Consider the following 12,400-nt stretch of genomic DNA (forward strand, 5'->3'; position numbering starts at 1 on the left):
TTGTTCGCTGTTCAGTTGAACGGCGGACGCACCTATCCTGGTCATCACCAGCGTGATAAGGACCATCTTCCCATGTGTACATCACTCGGTGAGATCGATTTACATTGTTTTCTATAACTATAATGTGACTGTGTTCAAAATTAGCAGAGCGCTTAGCTCACGCGTGACTTTGTCGATATTGATACTCAACCTGCACATGCGCGAGACGAAGATATTCAGTGTTAAAGCACTGCCTCTGGCGGTCATCCAGGATTCATAGAACCGTAGTTACATCCTTCACTTTCGTTCATCATTCGCCTTAGTTGCTGGTTTTTAATTTAAGGATTTCCCACATTGCTTTCTTTGTCTCTTTCCAGAACAATAATGACTTTGAGTGCAGGAAATAAAGAAAACTTTGAGATCTGGAGGCAGCCAGGGGACCAATCGGTTCAATGGATGGATGGATTATTTTATTTCTTTACAGGCTCCTTTATTGCAGTGGATTTGTTCTGGTTGGTTTTGCTGCAGTGCTGTCCCTGGTGTGGATCAGTGGACAAAGACGGAGCTGCTCTGCACGTCCTTATACAGCACAGGAAACAGTTTCAAGGCCGTTCCATTGAAGGCAATTACTGACACACGGAGACTGAAGATGTATTTTGTTGCACGTCAGATTGATTAATAAGAGGTTTCTTTTCCTGAAGGTTTTTGGGATGCTCCTGATGTGTGTGTCTGTGTGTGTGTGTGCACCTATTTGTTTGTGTATGAATGTGTCCTGCATGTGTGTGTCTGCACCAACGTGATGGCATGTAATAAATCTGAAGGACACATCAGCTGACCCTGTACATAATAGAGAAATATTCATTTCCTGTTCAAGGACAGCTTGGCCAATGAAGGGTAATTATGCCAATATCCAGCCATGACCCATTTTACCAAGTGAGAGCGCAGACCTTAACTGTCACGTCATTACATTGCAGATAGCGTTTGGACAAACCTTCGCTGCTGCATCTCTATGCTTAAAATCAGACAAAAAGAATGAATAGCTCTGGTTTATGTCAGTAAAGAATCTGTTATTTACTAGAGTTGTTTGTAAGATTGTTTTAGTTCTGTCTACCAAATACTATAATACTTTTTTTTTTTTAGAATGGGATCATATTGAACTACTAAATCATATATGTTTAGATGTTTTAGTTGCGTCTTGAAATGAATACAATTCGAAGAGTAAACACACATTTCAGATAAAAGGGTTTGATATAAAACTCTAGGGCTCTATCCCTCAATCAAATAACTCTTCACCAAACAAGAACACATTATGTTATTGATGCAAAACATCAGCAGCAGCAGTTTACAACTACAAATGTAGATGAGCCAAATGCACTGCCCATAGGCCAGTAGTTGCTTTTCTTTTTGATCGTACTGTTTTAAACCTGCACAATGTAATGAGTTTTTCTTACTAGTGCAAATAAGTGAGGATAACAATGACCACCATGATAAGAAACACTATCTCAGTTCTATATGAGACACTATTTGATGATGGTATACAATATTTAATGTTACCCTGTGGAGTTTTTGACCACTAGTAACGCTATGGAGAAATGGCTGTGTCAGAAATCACTCCCTATCAACTATACTGTAGTGCACTATATTTATATATATTTATGCATTCAACATGCTTGTTAGATTTCAGGTATACACACAACACCTTGCAGTGAGAAACACTTAATGTAAACATAACTGCATACATGTCAACCAGCGCTGGACTGATAAATTAGCTGGCTAGATATATCGGCTCATATTAGCATATTCTGTTTTTTTTGTCCTGCTCGTGATCACAATTCTTTCGCAACCAAATTTAAGGGGTATTTTGTTTTTATTGTGTTAATGTGAAAAAGGGCCAATGTTTCATTATCACATTTTTTTAATCTCTCCAAAATCTGTCAACATCAACCTCAAAGTCCAGTATCGGCCGGAGCTGTAATCGTTTTTTTTTTTTAGCTCCAAAATGCAACATGACATAATAATGAAAAATAACGATGCCTTTTGTAAAGTACCTCAAACACTGCTTGGTTGTCAGTGATGGCCACTTATATATTTCTTCAAAGTGTTTATTAAAGTTGTTGTAACAGGATGGACACTACACAGGATGACGGATTTTTTAAAAAGAAGCCCTGAACTGAGAAGAGACAGCAGATGCTGAATTCATAAACCAGACTTTTAATCAAATCATCCTGACAAGTGGCTGACATCAAATGAATAATATTGTGTCCGATGCTACAGTATGTGATTTGTTTGGAGAGGCTGGCTCCCCAGCATTAATAATGTACTGTTTGCAGAGAGGAGAAGAGAGAGAAATAGCAGGAGAGAGAGAAGCAGAGAGAGAGAGAGAGAGAGAGAGAGAGAGCAAGTCCAAACAGGTCTCACAAATATAATTATCTTCTAATTTCCTTCAGATAAACAACAGAGCAAGAGCTCACACTCTGAACTGTAATTAGCGAGCTTATCACGCTGGGAACCCTCGATCTGTTGGTGAAGAATGGCTTATAAACATGTTGAATCCTATCATATCATATATCACGTCATATGTCATATCAGATCAGATCATAGTATATCATATCATATGTGTTATGTGCACATATGCTGCATTACACATTGTATCAACTCATCATGTGACATTACACTAACACAAAGTGACATACAGTCAGTGGTGGCAGAAGTACCCCGATTATTTACTTAAAGCTGCAGTGGGTAGAAATGCCGCAAATATGAAAACGGTCACTATATCCTGATAGTAGTGTATGAGACAGGTAATCTGAAAATAGTAATCTGTAGTGGAGTAAAAGTATAAAGTAGCAGAAAATGAAAATACTCAAGTACAGTACAAGTACCTCAAAATTGTACTTAAGTACAGTACTTAAGTAAATGTACTTAGTTACTTACAGTAGCATGACATGTACGCAGGCAACTAATCATATACATGTATTTTGCATCAGACAAAGTGATAAAAAGAGACTACTGTAGTTTATATAATCCTCTTTTCAGCATCTAAACAAGATCTGCACTGTTGAACAAACTATTGTTGAGACATGGTTATTGAAATCATTATTTCCACGTTCTCAGACCTTTGTTAAAGGATGAGTAGTGGAAACTATCGAGAGCTATAAGTACTCTACAGTGTACTATGGTATTGTGGAGATTTTATGTAAATAAACAGTGTTTACATTCAGTGTCACCTGTGTGCATGTGAGTCCTCGTATGTGTGCACAAGGTCAAATACAATGGGAGCCCACACGGAAAAATATTCCTCCATAGCGCTACTAATGGGCAAAAACTCAACGGGGAACCTTTAACAAGAATTGATGTGAATACTGAAGAAACAGTGACTATATCTTCTGTATACTGTAGGTTGAATATTTTCAATGTTGACTGAAAGGAGAAGGTGCTATTTTACAGAATAAGCTCTGACCTTCTCAATTATGTGTTGTTATTGTTGCACTTTACTTTTACAAAATGGTATTAACATTTGATGTCTATAATTGTCTTATTGGGTTTCTGTTTTTTATGATGCTTTTCTGCAAAAAGGATTTCCTTTTGTGGAACAATAAAGATCTGAACTGTTCTGTGTTGCTTTTATGTTTTTAACGTTCTATTCAGCTACATGTTTCTTGCATTTGTCACACGTGTGTGTAGTTTCCCCTCCGTAGGGCCGAAATGTAACCTTGCCTCTTATACAACTTAATCCTCGCGGCAGGGAATCTCTCAACCTTCAGCCTCATTGTGCTTTAATCAAAGATCCACAACATGGCCTCCACAGGTTGCTGGAGGGAGCAGCGGAGAGCAAACCTCGTCCATCTCTGTCACCTCCCCCACTATATGATAATGATTCGCACAGTTTGTCTGTTGTCTGAGCTAATGCAAATCAGATTGCGACTCACTGTGACTGTGCCCTTCAGTGTGTGGCGGAGAGGATTCTTCATCATCTGCTTGTTGAGGGTCTTAATAAAGTTTGTTTTATGAATACTGATACCCTGAATGGGCCTTTATCTTTAAAATTGCATTTGTATTATGTAGCAATGTGTACATTTAGCAGAATATGTTTGCTCTATGTTAGGGGTAGAGCGGTTCGGTTCATATCACGGTTTTGGTTCGGTTCGGTACATTTATGTTACAGCGAGGAGGTCAATTTCTGATTTCAACATGCTTTTCATTTATTTGGCAAAATAAGTTAACAAATGTTTGCCTTAACAAAAGTATGGCTTAAATAAAGAAGATAAACACTTCTTCATTAACAAATCCTAACTGAAAGAATAGGTCTTCTACAGTAATTAGTATAAACAAAAAATGTAGCTTTGTTATTTTCATATAAATATGATGAAATTATAAACTAAGGCCAAACACTGAAGCATAAACTCAACCAGAACTATGCCCCCCACCCCCAGTACAACATGATTATGATTATCAGCTCTTTTAATTGAAAGATTGTTTTTTCCACTCAAAAAGTGCAGTATTTGGAAAGGGATACGGTTGGATTTCTGTACCACTGTGTTATTTAAAAATAATGAATAAATATAAAGCACATTACAGGGATTGTGATGTTGCCCCTCTCCAGTTTCCAATCTGTCACTGCTTGCGTCAGAGAGATGCTCACTGTGTGGCTCTCATAAAGGATACGCGTCTGCAAAACGTATAGCTTTTTATCTCCCACTCATTCAACAGTGGCTCATTGGTCATAATTCTTACTATAACAGTTAAGGCACTCAAATACTGACATATTGTCAATAAGAAAATAAATTACAAAATTAAATCACAAATGTCTGTAATGTAAATGTAATGTTCCACCTTAAGGCTGTTGGTAAATCCTCAACTGCTGCGTATGCTAGTTTATACAGGGCAGGCACAACAGACTAACTTTCTGGGGAAAACTCATGCTCCAGAGTTTCTGTTCCACGTGTGAAAGAAGTAGACATAAACAGCTGTTTGGGTAACGGCGAACCGAAAGGATGTTGCGGACCGAACCGAACTTCCTGTACCGAACCGTTCGGGTATAAATACCGTTCCACTCCTACTCTCTGTGCATGGTACCATGTGAAGAGGCAGTTTAGGCTACTGGCCGGTTAAAGGACCAGTGCGTAACAATTACGGGGATCTATTGGCAGACATAGAATATAATATTAATAACTATGTTTTCATTAGTGTATAATCTCCTGAAAATAAGAGCTGTTGTGTTTTTGTTGCCTTAGAATGAACCGTTTATATCTACATTGGTCCACCAGTCCACCATGTTGCACCGCCTTGTTTCTACTGTAGCCCAGAACGGACAAACCAAACACTGTTCACTTTTCCTCCTTGGGCCGGAGTCGATAACGTTACTCGCTCCTGTCGCACACGGGAGAAGTTGCAATCTGTAACCTCATCGCAAGATACCGCCAGATCCTACACATTGTTCCTTTAAGGTGTAAAATTAATTTACTAAAACAAAACTCGTCAGAGCAACTGTGTTTCACGAGGTTTAAAATGAAAAACTATTAGGATAAAAACAGAATACGTGGATAATTTCCAAACACGCTGTTACATCTATTCACCTCCAAATGCTTTTCTTTTCATGACTCTACCACCCGCTAGCAAAGCTGTAATTAAAAAGTCTGAGTTTCCATTGACAGGTTCTTCAGGGACTCGGTGTGTAATGTACATTAGCAGTCAGGTGTTGCGGGCAGAAAGGTAACCCTGCCATCAGCACTTTGTTGTTAGACTCAAAACTGCTGCAGCTGCAGAAAGTGGTGTGAGGTCAGTTTGTAATAACAGGTAAGTTCTTAGAGGAAAACCAGTGAGCATTTACAACAGCAGACACAACGCCCTGAAGAGGATGAAGGCTCTGTCAAGTCCTTTCAAGATGGGTGATTGCAATTTAAAAAGGATTTCTAAAACTACGATGACTTTGTTTTGTGGCATTTGAAGTCAAAAATACATTTCACTGCCTCCTTATGATGAAAAATCCTTCGTGGTAGATCAAAATAGAAAAAGAGCTGTCTGAGAAATAGTTGCAGCCACGATAGCAACTTCCTAGACTGTTGATTTTATCAAAAATAGATAAGAAAAAAGTATGGCTTTGTAAATTCAAACAGCACATTGAGGTTAGATTGCGGGATCCAAAACAGATAACGTCTTGGCAGAGTAGTTTGTCAGAAAAGCTTTAACCGTAATCTAAAAAAAAAAGGTGATATATTCTTGTCCTCTAATGGTTTTCATACATATCTGTAGACTCAGAGTGAGTGAAAATAATGATTCCAGATTATACTAATCAGCCCTAAAAGGTGTGTAAATACTATTCAGTAAGAGAACACAAAGGTGTTTATGCCCCACAACACTCCACAGGAGGGTAACATAACCGAAAGTAGGCACTAACCCTCTCCACACTGCTAAATGTCATTTCCCCCGCCTGCTCCCCCACACAATGGAAAACCACAATCAAGCAGACCTTGTATGTTGGCCTGCTGAATGAGTGTCTGCGGCAGCTGAGTGATAAATTATAATCCTTATTCAACAATAGACTGGCTTGGAAAAACCGCGTGTCTGCTAGAAATCCTGAGTGTTACATAAGATGTACAGACGCAGATAATAGATACGAAGAAGGCTTACACTGAGTCTGAGAACCTGAACATGATGAAGCACCTCTGTGGGTTTGGTAAACAACCACCAAAAAAAAAAAAAAAAATAAAAAAAAATCAGGTGAACTAATAGATGCTTCTAATGACTTCATATTGAGAAATAGCCTGAAAGAGGTGAAACGCTTGTGTATGCATTGCATCAATGACCCTGTTGGGGGAAAAAGGCTCAATGTTTATTGAAAGTGCCGCTTTTCTATTTTCATTCAATTGGTGTTTCATTTGTGGACGGGGATTGCAGTCCCGACCGGCGTCTGCTCTGATAGACGCGCACACACACACAGAATGAGTGTCTGTTTAATGGGCTGGGAGCCAGCACAGTGATGATTTCCCTGGAGAGCGGGCCACCGCGAGCGGAGGCATTGCTGACTGCTGCAGAGCCACAGGTAGGCCAGCGTGGCACCACTGAACTAGGAAGGAACAGCTGCCCACCGACCCCCTGGGAAGTGTGGTGAACCCACTGAATGGATGGCTCAGGTGTGTTAGACGCACAACAGGACCTTTCAATACATCTGCCGTGGCACCTACTTCAGATTCACTGCCTCCTGCTGCCCTACCACTTACCACTAGCCTCTCACCTGGCTGGACCTCTCTGCCTCTCTCTCTCTCTCTGCCTCTCTAGCCTCTACATCCATCAGGAGCACTTTGTTCACATGGTGCACTGAGCTCTGAAGTCCACTGAAGCAATAATCAAACACCATGTTATTGCATTTCATAAAACACGCTCTGTTTGCTTCCTCAATCTGACGCTGCCTTCATCAGAAAAACAACAGCACAGATTATTTGTTTAAACATTTAGACAATACACATTTAAGCTTTCCTGACACGTGACCTCTTGCGGTTTTGAGTGTAATTACTATCCTCTTAAAGTAGCAAATGTGGCGTTGTTGAAATGTCACAGAAACGATTAGGAAGGAGGTTGTGGTGGACGGTTGGGGTCGACAAAGCATGTGACTATGACGAGGTAACGTTAGGGAAAGATTGCGGTTATGGTAAATATGATATGCTAAAGGTATGGTCATGGGTTGAGCCTCATTTATACTTCTGCATTAACGCCATATCTATCGCTAAATGATTTCACCAAAATAAGAAAAATGATGGCTCTGTAATTTCAAATACTGCTTTGAGGTTAGACTGCAGGATCTGAAAAGGATAGTCTTTCTACAAATATATGTGCATAGCAACCACGGTGTAGTTTAGTTTAGGGAAAGAGCATGGTTATGCCAAATAAAATATGGTTCCGTATGGTTAAGGTTAGATAACTAAAACACTTGAGAAAGACTGTGGTTATGGTTGATAAAAAACGCAAATGCCAATCTCCTGCATGACTGCCAGATGCACCACACGCCCACCCACCACCCCCCTGCTACATTAAGAACATGCTACTTCCTGTGTTAGCTATTGACATAAATAGTGAAGTACAAAATCAAAAGATAAAATTCTGCAACATTGGTTTCTTTTAACCTTTACGTCGATGGTTTTCCAACTTTTACCAATTGGTTTTAGTAGCCTAAACATAACCACAGAAAACACTCATGACTCGTTTTTGGAACAACACTGTTGTTTAGATTTAAAAGACGTTTACTCAAAAATACTTCCTTCATCCAAAACTCTGTATATTTCATACTGTATATTATTTGGCATGTACTGTATTAATATTATTCTCCTTTCCTTGTCTTTCCTCATACGCCTCCAGTCTTATTTTGAACCTTATATGGACATCTCCTGAACTGCTGAGGCTAGCATTGGTAGCACCTTCTCTACTAGATGTTAGAGGAGTTACTGTAAAAAGGGAAGGTGAAAGCAACTTCACATCCTTGGATAGCTGCAGGGGAAAGAAAATGAAAGAGGACAGAGGAGTAGGGGGAGACTACATACATCTGAAAGGTGTTGCAGGAGAGAGGGAAAAGAGGCGTCCAGGCCCTCAGGCTCTGGGACACCCTGCCAACCTGCTTAGGCTGGCAGAAACCAGTGTCGTCTTTTAAATCACTTCTTACAGGAATGTTTTATGCTCGCTAGTACGACCAGAATCTGTTGCACATCGAAAACGATATAGATCTGTGGTCGAGCGTTTATTAATTCCTTATCGGAGCTGCACCTGTCTTTGTAGGCGAGCTGATAGGTCACTGTGGGACCACATCATCGAATTCAACGTCTGTTTTCTTCATTTTCTACAGTAGATCAATGGGATTTCAATATTATACAATACATTATCAATGCGTATAACATAACATATGATGCAACACATTTATGTAACAGATTTGTGTTGCATTTTTACATCTGATTTAGTAAGAACTGAGAGAGGTAAGGAATCTAGGGGGAGAGGAGAGGCAAGAAAAGAAAAGGAAAGAATAGGACATGTAAGGAGAGGTGAGCAGAGGAAGGAAAAGGAAAGGAGAGGAGGAAGGAGATGAGGAGGGAATTGGAAAGGAGGGGAAAGGAGGAAACAAGATGCCAGTGGAAAGGAGATGAAGGAGACGAAGAAAGAAGAGAGGAGAAGAGAGGAGAGCGTGCACACTTTCAGTTGTATTACTGTGGAGGCAGAGACGGAGGCATGAAGTGGAGCGGGTGAGGCGGAGGGAGAAGGGGAGGCTAATGACAGCGAGGGAGGCAGACTGGGAGCTTGTAACGGCATCTCCACGCTCTGCTGGCCAAACACGAGCTGATAGGGCAAATGTGTTTCTGCTCAGGTGTGCTGAATTATTAAATAGACAGCGAGAGGAGAGGCCAGCGAACATCAGCCTCCCCGACCGGCTGCGGATGAACCAGTCACTCAGCGGTCAACACGCAGAGTGTGCGTGCGCGCATGTGTGTGTGTGTGTGTGTAAAAGCGTTATCAACCATCCATGTGTAAAACACTGACTGCTGTAGCTAAACGTGCTCTGTGGTGCTGAAGGCTCACCACCATGAAATAGCGTATACATGATGTTACTAGAATATTCTAGGTTAAAAGACTCCACAGAGCCTCATGTGTTCCCACCAGTTGTGAAACCTCTATTTAGCTGCACTATCAGGTTCAAGGCTAGAAGTCTCCTCATCCACTAATGCACATGTGCTGCTGAAATTCAGGTCAGCAGTAACCTGGATTGGATCAAAGCAGAACAGGTGCATTGAAAATGGACTCTACACTGTAAAAACTTACCTAGAAATAAGCAAAAATAATGATGAATCTAGAGATATGTGAAAGTATCGAACAAGACATCTGCCAATAATGTAAGCAAACAAGACTTAAACGTTTTCTTGGAAATCAAGGCACTATAAAACACAGCTATTAACTATAAGAGACTTCAGAAATTCAGGCTACAAGTTCCTAAAGCCAGATTATTTGCTTCTCAATTCAGATCATTCAAGTTTGATAATATAACGGAAATGGTGCTTGACAAGACTTTTTAAAATAAGATTGAAGAGTCTGAAATAAGATATTATGACTTGATTAATTCATGAGTTGATGGACAGAAAAATGATCAGCGACCTTTTTCATTTGACTGTAAATTGAATATCTTTAGTTCAGTTAATCAAAAAATAAATAAACAGATTAATCAATGATGTAAATATTAACTGCAGCCCTTCTACACCGTAGAACAAAAACCTCCACTTAGCTCATTAGCCTGGCGTCTTAACTAAATGGACAAAATGTGAAGTGTGAAATCTCAGTTTAGCTCCGCTGTGAACTCATGTGCGTCGCTGCTGTAATATATAACATGAATTGACATTAATCAAGATACATCCTTCAGAGGGGTGTCGACGTGAATACTGATATGATGCACCGGTCTAATGAGAGGGGGAGGGTGCAAGGGGAGGGAGGGTGAGGGCAAAGATATGAGCAGGGGTCATAAAACACAAGGGAGACGGAAACGTTACGCTGTTAAAAAAAAGAAGGGGGACAGAGCGCGTATGGAATAATGTTCCTGTAATTCTTGGCAAGAGCACTCGTCTAGAAAATTACTTGAATAAACTCGCCCTGAAAAGGTTCATGATTGTGTTAAGTTTGGTCGACACACAAGACTTTATAGAGCAAATAATGAAGGCCGAGTTAGAAATCTTGTCATTTTCATGCACACAGATTTTAGGTTCAACACCCAAGACCATATCTAAATCAGCATTTATCATCTAAAACAAATAGCACAAATTAGAGGTCTCACATCCAGACAAGAATTAGAGAAGCAAATTTTCATCTCCAGCCAGATGCACGACTGCAAAGGTCCCTTGTCTCGTCTTCCCATAAAGATCATTAGACAACAGCAACATATTCAGGACGACGCTGCCAGATTTCTAATAAGAAACCAGGGGAACTGAACATATTACTGCCGTTTACACATCTTCCTTACTAGCTTCCATGTTGTTATGAAACAGATTTTAAAGTGGTGTTCTCGTTAATCCAGATCAAAATACATTTCTAATAATTAAGAATATAAACCTAGCAGATCTCGCTGATCTTTAGGAACCAAACATAGCTTATTGAGCTGCTATCCTGCAACTTCTTTATTTTATTACATTTGGGGAACTCACTGTAACTGCACTGCATTTATTGATTTTTGTTTGGCCACTTGGGGGGAGCGTGACAAGCTGTAAAAACAACACTGACATATTGTTACCTTATAAAGTTATCATACTGTGTTTGTCTATTTACTCAGATCGAGAGCAGCATTAGCATTCATTTGGAGTTGTGTATCTGGACACCTGGTGAACGTAAATCCACAATTCAATCTCATTTTAGCTCTGTGTCTGGTTCTTTAGCTGCTAAATCCTCCACTATATTCACCAGCTATAGTTGCTAATTTTGTCTCTCTGCTATTTGGTGCTTTGCAGGTATAGCTTGGTGGGTTATTAAGAGGTTTTTGCTGAAAACAGCTGCCTGCTGCTAGAAACAACGCCAGTGAGAGCAGAGTTCATTGATAATTCTCTGTGGGTTTTTCACAAGTCATTTGATCGACTGGTATTATAACAACTTTTGATAAAATTTTGTTCTTATGCATTACTTTGCCTTAAGTAAAACACTTTAATAACCCGTGTTTGAAAGGTGCTATTCATTTAAACTTGCCTTTTTATGTTAGATTTCAAATGAGTAAGGTCAGAGGAAGAGAAAATCGGCGGCAGATTAGCTGCGACTGGTTTCCATTTTAACCTGCGCGACCTCCAGACTGCTCCCTCATGTTACATGCCAACCAAATCTCTAATCTTGGCTTTCACACTGCGACAAAGAAAGCCCGCTGCCTCGCTCTGCCTCCCTCACAACTCACTCACTCGCTCGAGGGACCGATGATGAAGGAGATGGAGAGCGAGGATGAGAGAAGGGGAGTGGAGCGAGAAACAGAGGGAAGGCGAAAAAGAGTAAGAGAGAGAAAGAGAGAGAGAGCGAGAGAGAGGGGTGGGTCGCTGTGTGAGCGATAAAACGCCACAGGCTTCCTTAATGAAAAGCCTCTCATGGCGATGGAGAGATTGCCTGTGGAATGGGCTGCTGATTGGAGAAGCAGCAGCTTGGTGTAGCGTGCAGACTAATTAAAGTATTGAAGGGGTTGCGGTGACAGGGGGAAGATTAGACCTGCTCCCAGGGTTAGCCGAGCCGAGGGGAGTCAGACAAATACACCTTACATCTGGGACAACTGTGATAATGGGGGAATATACCACAAGCAAACAGTGAAGACATTTTGAACCAATGCTGAAGTCCCATGTGGACACTGTGGTTGTCTAAAGCTGCTACCTGCAATATGTGAACAATCAGGACAGAGAGTATCTTAAAAAAGAAGGTTAGGTCACCCAAATTA

General features: G+C 40.4%; 1 protein-coding gene across 5 annotated transcripts in view; it reads right to left on the reverse strand.

Moving 5' to 3' along the window:
* The window catches only part of slc12a5a (solute carrier family 12 member 5a), a 173,418-nt gene that overhangs the window by 33,322 nt on the left and 127,696 nt on the right, over nt 1–12,400 (reverse strand). The gene's annotated exons all lie outside the window — the stretch shown is intronic.

This window comes from Sebastes fasciatus, chromosome 1 (assembly GCF_043250625.1).
Source record: "Sebastes fasciatus isolate fSebFas1 chromosome 1, fSebFas1.pri, whole genome shotgun sequence".
NCBI lineage: Eukaryota > Metazoa > Chordata > Actinopteri > Perciformes > Sebastidae > Sebastes > Sebastes fasciatus.